Consider the following 19,372-nt stretch of genomic DNA (forward strand, 5'->3'; position numbering starts at 1 on the left):
CACTGCCCTGCTCTGGTTTCATTCCTTCCTGCGGGACAGGAAGCAGGCCGTGTCCCTTCCCCCATTTCAATCGGCCTTCTCCCCGGTGCTCCACGGGGTGCCTCAAGGCTCGTCCATCAGCCCGATTTTATTTAACGTTTACCTTAAACCACTGATTACGTTAATAAAATCCCATAGGCTAAAGGCAATCAACTACGCTGACGACACTCAGCTCATCCTCTCCTGGGAGGGTGAGGAATCGATCCCTCTGGAATCCTTTCATGACTGTCTGCGAGACACGGCTGGGTGGCTACACAATAATTCCCTACAGTTCAACACCTCCAAAACTGAGGTTCTGTTCTGTGCCGGAAGTCGGATCCCCCGTCCGTTCCCGGCGGAGTTTTGGCCCCCTGAAGCCCCGGAAAAGCCACAGCCGGTCACCACTGTTCGCAACCTGGGTGTTATGATGGATAACAAACTCAGTATGGAAGCCCAGGCCGCGAAAACAGTGTCCACCTGCTCAGCCCTCATTCGCTCTCTTCGTAAGATCTTGCCACTTCTCCCCTCACAGGCCCGGGCTTTAATAGTCAGGTGTACCATTCTTAGTCGCCTTGACTATTGTAATGCGCTGCTGCTCGAGGCCCCGTCCGTGTTGTTAGACAGACTCCAAAGAGTTCAAACTGCCGCTGCCAAGCTGGCCCTTGGCTGGCCTAGGAGATCTTCGGCCACTGCAGCAATGGCCGAGCTTCACTGGCTCCCTATGAAACAGCGAGTGGCTTTTAAATCTCTCTGTCTTGTTTTTAAAGCCCTGCATGGAGTCGGGCCCGGCTCCCTGCAATCTATGTTTGCCTGGTACATTCCAACCAGAGCCCTCCGATCTACAACGGCCTGTCTTGTCAAAGTACCGAGATTCAAAAAGGCCAGGACCGGAGGGAGATCTTTCAAAGTTGCAGCCGCAAAACTTTGGAATAGCTTGCCCCTGGACATCCGCCAAACAAAGGAACTTCTCCCTTTTAGGAAGCGGATCAAAACTTGGCTGTTTCCCAAATGTTAATTCTGGCTATTCTCTTGATGTCTCCCAGTGCATCCATCTTAGGAGTTATCTCAGCGCCAGGATATAGCCGCGCTATATAAATGTTTTAAATAAATAAAAATAAATAAATAATTGTTAATTATGTGTATAGTTAGCTAATGTAGTTACTACTTCTAGTTTCTGCTCTACTAATTTTGATAAGAGTATCTTTTGCAGTCATTAGTGGCAGTACATTATCAGACAGTCATAATAGCATTATCCGACAGTTTTGGTCATCAAAGCAGATGTACAAAAGCTTAAAAAACCCATAACTGTTGATTAATAGAACATTAAAATAAGACTTTCTAATAAAAGTGTAAAATCCATTAAAAAAGACAGCACAAATGCATCAGATAATTAAACACTTATAGCTGCTAGTTAAATATAAGGTACATTATGCCACTTATTGTGCAGTATACAGACAAATTCATTATATCAGCCTTTTGCATGCCATATTATTTCTTGACAACAGTATAAAGAGATTGAATCGAAAAAGTCAAAATGACAACCAAGGAATTAGAAGCATGTAGTAAACTCACAATCAGATCACTACACAACAGAGATTGTTTGAGATCTAATTGACCATGCCCAACCTTGGATTTTTCCCAGGGCAATAGGTGTCATTGTTTCTGAGCGCAGTAGTCTGAGCCCCATATCGTTTCTTCTAGTTCCCAATGTTCTGCAGATTGGAGACAACCACATGCAACGCGTGCCGTATAGGCTGGGCAAGCAAATAATAGATGGGCTACAGACTCCGAATGAGCATGGCAAGTGGGACAATAAATATTAGCTTGCATTTCCCATCTAGCCGACAAAGACCTTATTGGTAATGAGCCAACTCTAAATTGAAAATATAGCTTTCTGTCATGTGTCTTGGTTATAATATCCCAGAATGGTTACAGCTTTTGTAGTGGCTTCACATTTAGAAAGTGCCCGTTAGTGTTGAAGAGTCACTATTCCTGACGATGTTATCGGTCACCCAGCCCCAATATCTTTCCTTCAACAGAGCATTAGTTGGAAATGAGGTACTTTCTGGGTTCTCTATTAGTGTAGCCATACCAATACCTATTAAAATAAGACAAATTTTCTGCAACCAGGCAATTTTTTTTATGTCAATCTGCTCTAATTAGATCCTTAAGGCACACAGCATTAGCTCTCAGTGACGGTGTGAACCAGATTCTCCGCTAACATAGCAGAGGTCGAAATCTCGCTTTATCAGCCATTGACTTTCTGCCTAGGTAATGGAGCAGCGGACGTACTGGGGTACTTTGTGGAATGTTAGTAATGTTCCATATGAACCTATTTTCTGCTATGGTTAATTTAGAAAGGTTCTTGAATCCTCAAAGCTCTGCCCCATATAACATGGAACTAACAACTTTCGTATTATATATTTGCAAAACTGGACTAACTGGTTTAGTTAAAGATGCTTTAAACTCAGTTTGCACAGTTCCTGCCAATTGGCGATGCTTCAATGTGGCCATGTCCAGTTGCTTATTCCACTTCATATCGCCTTGCATATAACCCCAAGATATGTAAAGTCTTTAACCTGTTATAAAGGTCCGTTGTTCAAGACCACACCTCCTCTAAATGATCTATGAGGTTTAAAAGTAATACATTTCATTTTTGACACGTTGATTTCCAAGTCTCACAGATGGCAAAACTCTTCAAGTGTAACACAGCTTGTTGCAGACCACTCAGTGTTTTAGCAATGATCAACATATCATCCGCGAACATAAGGATTGGAATTCTCACACCAGCTATGGCAGGGGCATCAGTGGGGGTCGCTTCCAAGAATTTTGTGATCCTGTTGATGAACAGGGAGAATAGAGTAGGTGCCATTACGTAACCTTGTCACACACCTTATTCTACGGGGAAAGGATTAGTGGTCTGTCCCTGTGTGCCCCACTTGATTCTTGCAGAATTGACCTCATGGAGTCTAGCTATGAGCGATAATAATTTATGTGGCGTACCCAGGTCTTGCAGTACTACCCATAATTTGCTACGGGAGACTAGGTCAAAAGCTGACTTAAGATCCACAAAGGCAGCACATAAGCTGCCCTTCTCCAGGACCACCATCTTCCAGTACAACATTGTAAAGCAAAATATCTGATCGTTAGTACTTGTACGTGCCTGAAACCCCGCCTGAAGTGGTGAAAATATGCCCTGCTCATCCACCTAATCTTGCACCTTATTTAGTACGAGTCATCCCATGACCTTTTGGAAGGAACCTATGAAGCTGATTTGTCTGGGATTTATCCCCCTTTTTAAAACCAGGGATAACCTCAGCCTTTTTCCATGAGGCTGGGACCGGTGCACCCTTAGCGATTTCATTTGCTAGAATCATGATGTACTGGCTCCATATAGGTTTGTCGAAAAGGAATATGTAAGCTAGGATTCCGTCGGGACTTAGAGCTTTACCCCCATTACAGCTCCTAGAGCAAGGCTGACATCGGCCTCGCCAAAAGCAGGACCACAAAAATAAGAATATGAAAGCTCAGCCATCTCGTTGTCCTCTAGGCTACGGGCGTACTAGGGTTTAAAATGACTAACCCATTGATCCTGACTTACATGATTTATCAGTGCTAGCGGCCGACCACCTCTTCCCCACTTTACGACATCCCAGAATTGTTTAGGATTTTTGCTTTCACAAGCACATTTGAGGTCCAACCATCTATTCTCATCCCAATTTTTCTTGGTCTTCTGCTGTACTTTCTTATAAGTTTGCCTTGCAGTAAGCACTTAGATGGGCTCTCTTTCTCTGGTTGCACTACCTAGGTTGCACTCCCTAGGGATCTACGTGCCTCCTTACATTCAGCATTAAACCATTTACAGGTATAACTAGAGTAATTGCCCCTGGTCTTACAATGCTTATAAAAATGTGTACGAAGCTGAACAAAGAATTCTTCATGAAATTCTATTACAGAGTCAGGGGTTGCAGAATTGGCCAAGAGTGCTTCTAGTGTGATAATAGCACTAATAATGCATAGGGAATTTTTTTCAAGAGCATCAGAATTCTCGAGCAGGTTTACCCATTTTAATCGCCTCATGTCATTTGTAGCGGCCACATTCAGAGTAATTATTTCCTTGTGTGAAGGATTAATTTCTTCCTTCGACAATAAATCAATGACTGAACACAGGGGGCTGTGATCACTCTCTAGCCGGTCTTTTACCACCACGTCTCTTAGCGCTTTCCATAATTGGAAATTAGTCAGAAGATAATCAATGCGGCTAGCACCGTTATTAAATTTACAAGCCCCATGTCTATCAGATGGGGATCTACCGTTTGCCACCCTTAGATCTTTTTCAAAGCAAATAGAATTTCTTTGGATTGCCACATCCGACCATTTTTTTATGGGAGCTAGGTCTAATTTAGGGATTCCCCACTGATCGTCTTCCTCATCGGTAAAATTGCATTTCTCTTTTATAAGAGGCTCAAAGGTCACATTAAAATCGCCCGCAATTATTACATTCCTACCCCTGGAGTGCTGGTCTAGCAAAATATAGAGAGCCACTAAACTTCCAATGTTTTCACATTTGTCCCCCTTGCATAGATGTTATAAATGTCAATAGTCTCTCGTTGAACGCACTTCTCCCTGATTTCTAGGATGCCCTTGCTATGGGACTCAAGTATTTGAACAACAAAGCCAATTTCTTGGCGAACCCAGAATATTAGACCTCCCGAGACACGACCTTTCCCCCTCCTTAATGGCTGGTGTATAATAATTTAAGTAGCTTGTGAAGTAGTAAGGATCCACAGTCCAGGTTTCCTTTAAGAGGCAGATGTCATATTGGTCCATAAAAATATGCCAGTCTGGAGGTGCAATCCTAGAACTTAACCCAGCTATATTCCCCAATAGCACAGACAGTCCTAGAGAAAAGTTACAGCCTGGACTTTGGACATTAGAACTATTCAGTGAGCTTTCTCCAGTGATAAGCGTGGCTCAAATCCACCCGAGTGACTTACCACACTCACCTATAGTTACTCAGTAAGAAGTCAGTCGGACAGTGGAGAAGAATAAACAAGGTATTTTTATTAGGCCACAAACTCCTATATGAGAGGGCCCTGTCCGACCTCACCCCTAAGAGTGCGCCGAGAGGACTAACTCATATCATCACAGCAATACATTATAACATGGTACAGCAAAGTAAAACACGCCCCTTCTTAAAAAGTACTGAACCCCAGAGAGGGGAAAAAAGGCCTCACACAAGAGGCATCTGCACCTGCAGGAGCAACATTTGGTTATCTCTGCCCAAGTCCGCGGAGCCGGGCCTCAGCGTCTCTGGTGCATGAGAACATTACAGATAAGGAACTTGTTAGTTTCGGCCACAGTTAGCTAAGAAACGAAAAACTGCTGCATTAGGGTTTTTCCTATTCCAACGGGGGTATGAGCGAGTGCGACTCGCAGACACAGAGGAACACCCAAAATGGAGGCACACAAGCTAAGCTAAGGAAACTGAATATCACCACACGCATAAAAGAATAACCATATGAAGAGTAAAATAAACGCAAAGGCACAAGTGAATACTTCATTAGTTAGACACATGATGCTAACTTGCATGTGTAAATGTTAATGGGAGGGGCATCGGAAAATGAAACCTATCAGAACCTCCTTTTAGCATCATTTGGCTAACTGGAGCGTAGCCTTTATTAACTAAAAAGGTAGCGTCTTTACACTCCATTCCAGGGATGGGGAAACACTTCAATCAAAAAAATCATCATCAATAAGCATCAATCAACTAATATCAGGAAGTTCAATTGTATTAGAAGCAAGATATTGTCCAGTCACTTTTCTTGGGGACCGCAAATTGCTGGCACACATTGAGCAACAAGGGGGAAGGCAGTAAATGCAAAGGCAGCAAGTCAGTAACACACCCACCACTCCTACAATCCCCATTAGAATCTTCCAGCCCACGAGGAGAAAACACCCCAGAGCCACCCCTGTAGTGACCATGTCCCAGTGTCCTGATGAAGTTCAGTCGCTAGTCTATGAAGTTTCTGCACCGCTAAGTTAACAGTGGGGGCTGAATCAGGAATATACATGCAGCAGGACGTCCCAATGACGCGGCAGGCTCCACCCCTATCAGCGAGGATGACGTCTAACACCATCCTATTTTGGATCGTAAATAATCTCATAGCCTGCATCTCAACAGACATATTAGCGGCAATGTCTGCTTCAGTGTTCACTACTTTCTCCATTACCCTCGATAATCTACGGATAGCCCTGCTGTTAAATGTTGGACCCCAGAACGGCAGTAAGCCCTTAGAAAAATCTGTCCATTGTTGTAGAGAGGTGTCTGTCTGATCTACGTCCTCAACTTGGAGTGCCCTCCTTATGCGCTGCTCCGGCATAATAGCAAACCTACGATGAGTCTTATGATAGTCTGAGGGTGCCACATAGACAGGTGAACGCAGATAGGCCAGGTAACAGACTCCACCCCAACCCTCAGGCAGCCACAGGTACCCATTGTCTCCACAGACAAAGTAAATATTTGGAGGTGTAACTGAAGAAGGACTAAGGGGCAGGCGAATCAATGCAGTCACATTGCAAGAACTGTTCCCAACCTTTATAGGACCCCTTCTATGATACAAAAGAATGGTGAAGGCCCCACAACTGCTAAGGGCATCAAGGAATGACTGCTACCGTTCGTTGCTGGGGGGTGTCTATATGAGAGAGAAGAGTTCAACTGTAGAAAACTCTCCCGAACTTTGTCAGTGTCATTTGGAGTCATGAATCGCCCTACTTTCTTCGAACATGTCTCCAAAAATGTTTGGTCAAAACGTCCATCAGTAAACAGCTGTCCAAGAGAAGAAGTAGGCTTAGGGCGTACTCGCATTGTCATGGTAGATTCTCTATTGGGTAGTCGGGGAGATAGAAAATCGGGTTGCTGGAAATATTTCACCATGCCAATCAAGGTGTACCACGCCACACAACTATTCACAGGCGTCAGTGGAAGTGCCAAAAATCTATCTTTTTTATAAGCAGCAGAAGGTAACAACCCACAAACCCAACAATCGGTCACATTATATACTGCATGAGCATGACGTAGAGTCTTAATAAAAACATTATCTCGATAACCTTTTCGTAAGCATTGTTCACCATAATCAACAGTTATCATGTTATGTTCAGGGATGGCAGAAGGTGTGGGAGCAAACACATGTACGGGATAGGCTTTGTCCAGAAAAAACAATATTCCAAGGATCAGAATGAATGCAATAATCAGTATTATGACGGCCACAATTTTTCCTTTACGTGGTAAAGCCAACCATGGGGAATCAGGCTCTGGTCTACAAGGAGCTGCAAAAGGCTGCTCCTCCTCAGGGACGGGACGGCCAAAGGGGTACATTTTCCCTAACTAAAATCAAAAAGAGAAAAAATAACTAAACTAGAAGTATATAAAAATAGTCCCAGGCACTCCGAAACCGGCCAGAGGGGTTCTTTAACCCTTAGAAAGGGATCTTCGTCCCTGTGTCCGTTAAAGCCTCACAGGTAGACTTCTATTCTTCATTCCCTAATCCCTCGATGGAGTCGCATGGCTGCAGCAACTCAGGAGCACTAATCTGGGTCTAGACACAGCTCTAATGTCTCGTTAAACAAAGTCTTCGGCCAAGCACCAGGGCTCTTGCCAGCAGTCCATCCCTATCTCTGAGCTACCCTGTAAGACATTGTCCGCACCTCTTCCCTATCTAAGCCCTTCTTCCAGTGCTCAGTACTTCATGCCTTTCTCTTTGCTAGGCCGCAGATTATAACGAGTGCTCCCTCGCACTTCAGGATCTGTGAACAGAATGGGGAGGTCTTTGGCAATAACTGCGTCCCCTGATGCCTGGTTTCTGTTATCAGTGGGAACCTCGGAGCTTGCAATTGTATTTTTCCTTCTCTTTGTCGTACTCAGCTCCTCACCCCTCAGTGAAGCATCGGAGAAAGGAGTGTATCTTGGTATCGTTTCACACTCTTGATTAGCAACGCCGCCTCTCACCCATTCATCATATGACAGTGGTAGCGGAACCTTTTTGACATGAGATGCATGCGTCCACGCCTTCCGACCCTCAACTCGAAGTGCCGTGCGGGTGGTCAGGAGCACCTGCCTCGGCTCCGACCACCTTGGTTCCAAGCAAGACTTCCGTTGATATTTCTTCACCACAACCCAGTCCCCGGGTTGTATGGTATGTCCGGGCCCCTCCGGCAACGGCTTCAGGGTGTCTGCTACCTGCTGATGAATAGAACGGAGATCTTTAGTCAAAGCATACAAGTAGTCTATCAATAAAGGATATTCTATTTATGAAAAACATTTTGGTCTCGGAACCCCCCACACATTGGCGGGGCGGCCAAAGACCACCTCGTGTGGAGAAACGCCTGTTTTGGAATTAACTGTTACTCTGGTGGAAAGCAAGGCTAGGGGAAGAGCGTCTGGCCAACGGAGTCCTGTACTCTCCTGTATTTTGGCCATTTCCATTGAACCTCTCCACCAGACCTGCAGCTTGGGGGTGTTGGGCTGCATGAAACTTTTGGGAAATCTGCAGTCCCTTACATATTTGTTTCATCAACTCGGCATTGAAGGATGTGCCATTATTACTCCAGATCACTCGGGGCAGGCCATACTGGGAGAAATACTCCTTTATCAACATCTTAGCTGTTGAAATGGCCGTGCAGTCTTTGGTTGGGAAAGCCTCACCCACCTACTAAAAGAGCATACAACCACTAGGACATACTTGAGATTGTTAATCCTTTCCATTTCAATATAGTCCATCTGAATCACCTCAAAAGGGAAAGAAGGGGGAGCAAAATTGCCCACCGGGACAGGAGTTCCTTTTCCAGGATTATGTCTTAAACATACCATGCATTGTCGCACTAAATGCGTAGCCACTTTAGGAATATTCTTGTTGCTCCACACTGGGTCTAATAATTTGCATATGCCCTTGGCACTAATATGGGCTGACCCATGAGCCATTGTCACCAATGGGAGGACATATGCGTCTGGGAGTAACCATCGTCTTTTGTCTGTCATGTCCGTCCAACATTCATCAGAGTCCAATCGGCCCCCACCATCCTTCCATATCCTCAATTCATCCTCAGTCGCCTTTTCTTGTATGTTCCTCACACTCTGCACAGTATCTGCAAACATGTTAACATCTGGTACCCATCTAGCCGGTCCTGCCACAAACATTCGTGGAAGTTTCGTCCTAGCTGTCTCCTTAGCTGTCTGGTCTGCAAACACGTTTCCCCGTCCTACATCATCCACCACCGCTATGTGTGCACTACACTTTATCACAGCCTGACGTCTGGGGAGTGTCAATGCTGTCAGTAGTTGTAATATCAGTGGGCCATTCTGTATTCTTTGTCCGAGGGATGTCAAAAACGCCCCCTCTGCCCACAGTCGCCCATAACTATGAGCCACACCAAAGGCGTATTGGCTGTCAGTGTAAATATTCACATCCAGTCCTTCACTCAGCTCACACGCTCGCATCAAAGCTATTATTTCCGCGGCTTGGGCCGAATGATATGGAATCCTAGAAGTCTCCACTACTGTTTCCAATGTCGTAACTGCATATGCTGCCGTTGAAGTACCGTCTGCAAGTTTAAAACAGGACCCGTCAACATACAGTTCCCCATCTGGATCGTCTAGAGGTGTGTCTGTCAAATCTATTCTTCCCTTCGTCTCTTCCTCTGTCCGAAACAAACAATCATGGACTTCATCGTCCTTTGTATCCGAAGGGATGGGTAGCAACGTGGCTGGGTTCAGAGTGGCACATCTTTTAATCGTAACGTGGGGTGCAAACAATGTCATTTCGTAACCAGTAAGACGAGCACTAGTTAGGTGCTGCGTCTGCGTTCTGTTCAATAGAATGTCCACAGCATGCGTACCATTTCTGTGAGGTCTGAACCCAACACGAGCCCTGCAGATTGTCTAATAGAGACCGCAGCAGCCGCTGTAGCCCGTAGACAGCTCGGCAGCGCTCTTGCCACATTGTCAAGCATAGCGGAAAAATAAGCGCAGGGTCTCTGTTTCCCACCAAAACATTGTGTTAAGACAGACAACGTGCAACCTTCCGCCTCATGCACATAGAGTGCAAAAGGCTTCTGGTAATCAGGAGTTCCCAAAACAGGTGCAGAACACAAAGCAGTTTTTAGTGACTCAAAAGCTTCTTGACATGCTGGAGTCCAGGGTAGGGGTTCGCGCACCTCTTTAGTAGTCAGATACAGTAGGGGTTTAGTTAGTAAGGCATAGTTGGGTATCCACTGGCGAAAATACGAGGTTATGCCAAAAACGCGCGCACCTCTCGCTGCGTGTTAGGTACAGCCATGTTAGTTATCGCCTTTATGTGCTCCGGTGTCAACCTCCTCCCCTCCTTCGATAGGAGATGACCTAAGTAGGTAACCTCCTGTCGACAGTATTGAAATTTAGGAAGGGACACTTTGTGTCCCTTGTGAGCCAAGTGATGTAACAATTTAACCGTAGCATCCCAACACCCATCCTCGGTCTCCGATGCAATAAGAATGTCATCCACATATTGTAATAGAACATTGCCTGCAGGAAGTTCTAAATCATCCATCTGAGCTTTCAACGCCTGACTCTAAATGCTTGGGCTCTCTGTATAACCTTGAGGAAATCCACTAAACCTAAAACTTCGGCCAACCAATGAGAATCCGAAGAGATAACGGCTATCTTCATGCACAGGAATACTGAAGAAAGCATTCTTCAGGTCCAGGACAGAAAAATATTTAGCCGATGGGGGAATCATCGTTAAAATCGTGGTAATATCAGAGACTACTGGGTATTGGGGCTCAACCACCTTGTTAATATGATGTAAATCAATCACAAATCTATAAACATCAGGTGCATCATCACTGGCGTCAGCAGACTGTCTTTTAAGAATCGGAAGAATAGGGCTATTGCACCTGTTAGAGTCCGTTTCTTCCACAACCCCTGATCTGATCAAATCTTGTATGATCTGCAAAAGAACCTTCTCACCATCTCTAGAGATCTTGTATTGGGGTATTCTCGGCAGTCAAGCTCCTACCTTAACCTTGATGGACACAGGGGCAATATCCATTTTTCCCACATCAGTATCGCTGCTAGCCCACAGGCTCTCTGGGATCTCTCTAAATTCAGCCGGCAGAGGCTCATCTTTAGAAAAACACTGTTGCGTACCTGCGACAGTAGGACCCAATGTGAGGTATACACCATCTGGAGAACAATAAATAGTGGCATTCAATCTCTTCAACAAATCCAAACCCAACAGGTTCTCACCACAATTTGAAGTCAAGAGGAAAGGAGAGTCAACAGTAAAAGGGCCAATCGTTAGGGCAAGAGGCTTAGAGATGGGGCTAATCACTGGAGTACCTGAAAACCCTACGGAGATATTATTTTTGCCAGACAGAGGACCTGAGAACGTGCCACTGAACTTTTCATAGCACCTGTATCCACTAAAAATTTCTGAGGGGACCCCGACAAATCTGCAGTTACATAGGGTCCTCGTTGATCAACATCCACAGAATCTGGTCCCTCGCTCTGTCCTACGCTGTCCTAGTTATGAGAAAATCCGGTCAAGTCGTCCATTGTATAGTCATCATTGTAATACTGTCCATCTCCTCTTTGAAAGTGTTGTCGATCCCTATTCCCGTCAAAACAATTTCCTCCCGGTCTCCTCACACCATCAGACTGTCTGTCATCCCTCTGAAAATCACCTCGACCTCGCCCTCTGCCTTGATCAGCATTTGATTGAAACTCCGGGCAGTCCCTCCACCAGTGTCCCTCCTGTTTGCATTTCACACACTGATTCGGTCCCAATCGTTCCCTCTTCTCACCCCTTCCGTAACCACTTCCCCCTCGTCCCGCTACTGTAGGTGAGGCACCGCGTCCCCGACCCCTAGACACCTGCTGCAGCAACACCCTCGTCTTCAAGTCCTTGGCCTTCTTCTCCTGTCTATCTTTGCTCTCATTCTCTCTATGTTCATAGTACTGAGCCATGCTTAAAATGCCAGAGGGAGTGGATGTCGTCCACGTACTCTCCAACGCCTGCAACCTAGCCGATATTTCCGGTAACAAGTTCATTACGAACCTGTTAACGAAAAGTCGTAACCCTCTAACTTGTGAAATGTCCTGACCACTGAAGTCCATAAAAGTCTCCTCAAACCTTTTTCGGTCTACATGCCGTCAACTTATCCCAGTCCACCTTCTTCGGGGGAATGAGAGAGTGCATATGTTTAATAATTCGCCCCGGCAATGTTAAAATCTCAGCTTTCGGCTTCTCCCCTGGCTTTCGTTCCTTGTCCCAATCCTGCAATTCCACCCAGGTACCACCCAGTTCCTCCGTGTGATCAGTGCCCTTCACCTGTCTCCACACATCCACTGGAACTAACAGTCCAAAAAACAATTCAATGTCCGCTAAAGTCATAACTGTCGAGGAGGCTGCCTCCGTCAATTCTTTATAATAGGCAGTCAGATTTTTTCTAGAGTCGGGCTACTGAGCTTTCAAAGCTAACACCTCACTTCTTTTCCATGGCGTATATACCCACTGTTCTTGGAAGTGGGCGTCTACACGAGCCCTAGTGACAGCATTTGTTACTGGATCTACCACTTCGGGGACTTCGGGGTGAAAAATAGGATGTACCTCACGCATTGGATGTATCCCAGGAAAGTGGGGTGTACCTGCAGATGGTAATTCATTTCTTTACTCCAACAAGGACCTTAAACTTCGCATCACCTCCCATACCCCAGTGTTAGCCCTATAGGCTCCATCCTTTATGTCATGAAGAATTGCGGGCGCCGCCCCTCCATACCCTTGTTCCCATAGCGCTATCAGCGTCGTCGACATGTGCCATAAAGCGTGTTGCTGCATTAGAGGTTCATAATCTTTCATCGTGGACCAAATGTCTTCGAACAAGTAAATATTATTCCTGGCCCACTGACAAGCTTGATTGGCCACCACCGTTTTTTCATCCAACCCAACTGTAGAGCGCGTAAGCAGCTTTCGCACCTGAGTGAGCAACCCACTTCCCATACCTCTCTTCGGAGTCAGTACCCATGCTGGGAGTAGCACTAGCAGAGACAGCGGGAAGTGCAGAGGGAAACACAGAGGGGGCAGGTGAGCTTGCCGCAAGTAAAGAAACAAGGGGCGCAGGCAATGAAGGGGAGGCAGAAGGTAAAACCTGTCCAACATCTCCCAGCAGAGGGGGTGCTAATATAGGAGAAGTGGACGCACCGGACAAGTGGGAAGCACTCTGTTGTGGACCCAAAACCCCACCGGAAGAAGCCGAATCCGGCAACGTGGGATACAATGACTGTGGGGCGTAAGGGGGCCGAGCACTCAAAATGTCCTCCATCTCATCCTGGTCTTCCTCCCTCACCACATAACTTTTATTCTCCTGTAGCCTAAAAAGCCTGTCTGTGCGCTCAATCCGCTGTTCATTCTCTTTCTTTGTGTGTTCCCGCGCCTTCTGTGCCATCGTCTGAGCCGCTCTCTTCTGGGCCACCTTCTCCTCTCTCAACTGACGCTCTCTCACTTCCTTCTGCCACATCCTTAGTGAATCAAACATGCTCTGACGACTACGCCTAGCAAACAGTCTGTCTTGTAAGTAGTCTATTTTTGCCACATCAAAAGAACCCGTCAATGGCTACTGCAAATCCACATTGCCCTTAGTGTACCTGTGCCACAAAGTACTAAACAAAATCGGGGTCAATCCATGTTTCACGTACATATCAAAATTAGGGGAGCCCTCCACCGTGGCAGGTTGGCTCTCAGCCAATCTGGTGTCCGAGGCGCGGCAACAGCATCCAAAACACCGCAGCTTACTGAAACACCCAGGCTTTTCTGACGCCATTGTAGCGAGGAGCACGGACACGCCCCTTCGCTTAGGCCACGCCCACTGCAAACCAACTATATAAGCGCCACGAGCAAAGCGACGCTTGTATGTAATTGTGTCTCCTGAGGCGGAAGCCGGGAGCTGTGAAAGCGCGATTTTTTAAAAAACTTGATTATTGCACTGTTTCTTTGATTTTAAAAAGAACACTTCCTCACCTGTTTCCCAGGCATCCCTCACCCCGTACAGCGGACTCTAGCGCTGAAACGGGACCCAAACACCCAGGCTTTTCTGACGCCATTGTAGCGAGGAGCACGGACACGCCCCTTCGCTTAGGCCACGCCCACTGCAAACCAACTATATAAGCGCCACGAGCAAAGCGACGCTTGTATGTAATTGTGTCTCCTGAGGCGGAAGCCGGGAGCTGTGAAAGCGCGATTTTTTAAAAAACTTGATTATTGCACTGTTTCTTTGATTTTAAAAAGAACACTTCCTCACCTGTTTCCCAGGCATCCCTCACCCCGTACAGCGGACTCTAGCGCTGAAACGGGACCCAAACACCCAGGCTTTTCTGACGCCATTGTAGCGAGGAGCACGGACACGCCCCTTCGCTTAGGCCACGCCCACTGCAAACCAACTATATAAGCGCCACGAGCAAAGCGACGCTTGTATGTAATTGTGTCTCCTGAGGCGGAAGCCGGGAGCTGTGAAAGCGCGATTTTTTAAAAAACTTGATTATTGCACTGTTTCTTTGATTTTAAAAAGAACACTTCCTCACCTGTTTCCCAGGCATCCCTCACCCCGTACAGCGGACTCTAGCGCTGAAACGGGACCCAAACACCCAGGCTTTTCTGACGCCATTGTAGCGAGGAGCACGGACACGCCCCTTCGCTTAGGCCACGCCCACTCCAGACACCTCCCCTTCCTACAAATATGTGCCATCATAGAACGCGCAGCGGGCAAGCGCAGCGGGCGCGCCGTTTGCGCGCCGAAGGCGCGCCTAAGGCAAGCCCGTCTGTGCCCGTCCATGCCACGACCGGGCCCAAGGCATGCCACGCCGTCCAACCTAAGGTATGCACCAACCCAATGCCTACTCTCACTAGAGAAAAAATCCTCTCCCTAAACAACAACTGCAATAACTGTCACAATGTGATCAATGTCGACACATGGTTAGGGCCTTCATGCTGCCACTCATGCAAAATCTCTCTCACCCCAGAGAAACCATTACCCGTTACGGAAGACTCGACTCCTGTCCGAGGAGCCCTAATCAACGCTAGGTCAATATGCAAAAATGGAGCTCATATCTATGACCTAATCACAGAAAACGATTTTGACCTACTATTTGTAACAGAAACCTGGCTAAAAGCATGGTGCAACCCTGTTATAGCCCAGGCTGTCCCCCAGGGATACCTCATTCAACGAATCGACAGACAGGAACAAAGAGGTGGTGGCCTTGCCATTATCCACCGTGACTCCATGAAGTGCTCCACGTTCGAACTTTCGGACATTAAGGGAGCAGAAAGCATGGGTTTCCGCATTCAGATAAATGACGAGAACACCTTTGCCGGCGCCCTCATCTACCGCCTACCAGGACCACAGAACGGTTTCTCACTCAGCTTCGAAGAGGCACTCAGCACTCTCACCATGAAATACGCCAACTTCACCATTTTAGGCGACTTAAATTTCCATTTGGACAAACTTAACGACCCTAACACAATATGGCTCAATGAACTAACCGATATTCTGGGGCTGGAAATACTATCCAAAAAGCCCACACACAAAGCAGGTCACATCCTGGATTGCATTTGCACCAATCTCACTACCCTAACTATAGAAACTCCCCTGCCTCAAACGTGGACCGACCACTGGCTGATCCCTTCCAACCTCGCTCTAAAAAAAAGGGCAAACACTCCCAATCCAAAAGTCGACACCCAGGCACAGACAGATTGGAAGAAACTAGTAAACTCCCTCAATCTGCACCTCGTCGCTGAGAACTCAAAACCCCTCCCCACTGGCTGCACTGAAACAGACTACAGAAATTTCTGTACATGGATCACAGACCTCGGCGGACCCCCCAACCCGCAAAAAGCGAGAAAAAAGCAAAACAAAAAACGTGCCCCATGGTTCTCCCCTCACCTTAAAGACAAGCGCTCAGAGGTTAGAACCCTCGAAAAGAAATGGCGCCGCACCTATAGTGATACTGAACTCCTAGACTACAGAACTGCTAGGAAACATTATCACGCAATGATAAAAACCGCCAAAAAAGAGCATTTCCTTGAGGCCATCACTATGTCCAACAACAATCAAAAGCAAATCTTCAAAATAGTCGATGACTTCATGAATCCCAGAATCCTCAGGCAAGAGATTCCACCTTCACCTACCCTGTGCAATTCGATAGCAGACTACTTCGAACAAAAAATTCAAAACCTCATTAAAGATTTTCCAGACCGCCCTGAATCCCTTTTCCAGGAAAACCTACCAACTACCAACAAAAACCCGCAGTTAAGCAAATTTGCCCCGGTCAGTCTTGACGAAACTCGCCAAGCTATCCTCTCCATCAAGTCAGGCTCCCCTTTTGATCCGTGTCCCCCTCTGCTGCTCCAAACCATAGTGGACACAGTTAACCCCACTATAAATAACATCATCAACTCTTCCCTTGCCACTGCCGCCATTCCTTCTGAATGGAAACTCGCTGCCGTGAAACCCCTTCAAAAAAAAACCCTAGCTGACCCTACCATACTTTCCAACCTCCGCCCTATATCGCTGCTTCCACTACTGTTCAAACTCACAGAGTCAGCGGTAAACAAACAGCTGACCACATTTCTGGAGGATAACAACCTACTACACCCGAGCCAGGCAGGTTTCAGAGCAAAACATTCCACTGAGTCAGCCCTCCTACATACGGTGGAGACTCTCAAGACAGCAATGGACCAAGGTAAAAAAGCCGTCCTGATCCTGCTCGACCTGTCGGCGGCCTTTGATACGGTCTCACATCCCGTATTAATTGGCCGCCTGGCGAACTCGGGACTAACAGGAACCGCCCTAAACTGGCTAAAAAACTTCCTTAGCCATAGGAAGCAAGTCACCATACTGGGGAACTATCGGTCAGACGAGAAGGCACTCAATACAGGGGTGCCACAGGGCTCTAGCCTAAGCCCAATTCTTTTCAACTTGTATATGACCCCCTTGATAGAGCTCATCACCTCCTTCAACATCAGCACAATATCGTACGCTGATGACACTCAGCTCATCCTTGTTCAAGACAACACTACCTCAGCTGAAGAGAATCTGAGAGACTGTCTCACCGCCACTTTTGAATGGATGAGAACTCACCACCTCAAGTGTAACTCAGGGAAAACGGAAATCCTCCCCTTTGGTCAGGACAACCTTTTTTGCCCGAAACAGTGGTGGCCCCAAGATGCTGAGGTCCCGCCAAATACAATCAAATCAGCCCGCAACCTCGGGATTAAGTTTGACGAAGCCCTCTCTTTCAAGCAACAAGCAGGTACCGTGGCAGGGTCCTGCTTTAACATCATCAAGGGCCTGAGAAGGTTCTTCGACCTCCTCCCCCTGACGGCCAGGAAGACAATAGCAGTAGCCCTCATCACATCCCGCCTGGATTACTGCAATAGCATCTACGCAGGTTCCAACAAAAGTGTCCTGCACAAACTGCAGATGGTGCAGAACACCGCAGCCCGCCTAGTACTGAGGCTGCCCAGGAAGTCATCTGCCTCAGCAGCACTCAGAACCCTACACTGGCTGCCCATTCATAAGAGAGTACTATTTAAAACCCTACTTATCACCTTCAGAGCCTACCACCAGTCGGGTCCCTCCTATCTGTCCCAAAGGTTTGGAAAATACACCCCCTCTCGATCGCTCAGGTCCTCCAACCTGAACCTACTGGTGGTCCCCAGATTCAGGCTCTCAACCAAAGGTGGAAAATCATTAGGTTTTTTGGGAGCTAGAGCCTGGAACAAGCTCCCCTCCCAGATGCGTCTGATCCCTTCAGAAAACCTGTTTCGCAAGGCTCTCAAAACCTGGATTTTTAATGCGTCTGACACCCTCGTCCTAAAACTAATTTAACCTAACACACTTCAGTCAGCCCCTTTCCCCCCTCCCCCTCCTATTCGCCAGCACATTTCCTTTCTCCCCTCCTCTGTGACACCTTTACCATTAGCGCCAAGATGCTCCTTGGAGTGTAAGTCGCGCTCTATAAAAACCGTATCATATCATATCATATCAACACCAACACAATCGCACTCTGTCACAAACTCTCTCGCACTTGTTCACCAATTACCCACTGCACAATCGCTCCTAAACACACACACACACATATATCCTAAACATCAAATTCCTACCAAACACGTGTTACCAAAATGGGACAAGGCCCGTCAACCAAGTCCTGGGGAATCTGGACCCTACCGCAGACTGAACAGTACACTAACTGTTCTGAGGGTGGTGGACACACCCACCACCCGGGTGGCACTACAGGCTGCTGCGCACTTTACCACGGGAGACCCAGAACCCGTTCCCTACGAACCACACACTCTAGGGGTTCGGGTTGAGTCCCAGAATCTACCCGCAATGAGCCACGCCTCCACCGCAGTACCACCCGGTCGGATGACCGCAAACAAACGCCCACTCAACCTCCGCCAAGTCTGTCAGAGCACCACTCGCACTTTGGATTCCCCGGAGCACGCTATCCCCAGGAGCGCACCGGCTCCTCCAACCGCTAAAGACACACCTGTCTCTCGGAGCACCCCAGCTCCTTCAAGTAACAGTCGGACCACTCACCTTCCGTATGCGGTACCGACCTCTACCGTTCTCCACCTCCGGCTGCCAGGACCAACACGGTCAGCTCCAAAGTTCCGCCTTCCGGACCCCGGCGCAGGATCCCGAACCGGGACCTCTCCCGATCAGCAGGGTGGGGCAGCGCTGCGAGAACCAAGCTCGGCATCAAAGTGGGTACCCGGACCCACCGTGCCAACCAGAGGGTCCCCGGTCTTCTGCTACCCACTTACGGGTGAGAAAGATCCTAATCGCGGGGTCCCTATTCGGGCGCCATCTGATAAGCGTGGCTCAAATCCACCCGAGTGACTTACCACACTCACCTATAGTTACTCAGTAAGAAGTCAGCCGGACAGTGGAGAAGAATAAACAAGGTATTTTTATTAGGCCACAAACTCCAATATGAGAGGGCCCTGTCCGACCTCACCCCTAAGAGTACGCCGAGAGGACTAACTCATATCATCACAGCAATACATTATAACATGGTACAGCAAAGTAAAACACGCCCCTTCTGGAAAAGTACTGAACCCCATAGAGGGGAACAATGGCCTCACACAAGAGGCATCTGCACCTGCAGGAGCAACATTTGGTTATCTCTGCTCAAGGCCGCGGAGCCAGGCCTCAGCGTCTCTGGTGCATGAGAACATTACAGATAAGGAACTTGTTAGTTTCGGCCACAGTTAGCTAAGAAACGAAAAACTGCTGCATTAGGGTTTTTCTTATTCCTACGGGG

General features: G+C 47.3%; 1 protein-coding gene and 1 pseudogene across 5 annotated transcripts in view; one reads left to right on the forward strand and one right to left on the reverse strand.

Moving 5' to 3' along the window:
- LY96 (lymphocyte antigen 96) overlaps window positions 1–19,372 on the forward strand; it is a 636,369-nt gene that overhangs the window by 144,291 nt on the left and 472,706 nt on the right. The gene's annotated exons all lie outside the window — the stretch shown is intronic.
- Window positions 5,946–7,401, reverse strand: LOC147724330 (uncharacterized; annotated as a pseudogene). Its single transcript, XR_015309963.1, has one exon. The product of XR_015309963.1 is annotated as an uncharacterized LOC147724330 (transcript).

Source organism: Lissotriton vulgaris, chromosome 4_1 (genome assembly GCF_964263255.1).
Source record: "Lissotriton vulgaris chromosome 4_1, aLisVul1.2, whole genome shotgun sequence".
NCBI classification, from domain to species: Eukaryota; Metazoa; Chordata; class Amphibia; order Caudata; family Salamandridae; genus Lissotriton; species Lissotriton vulgaris.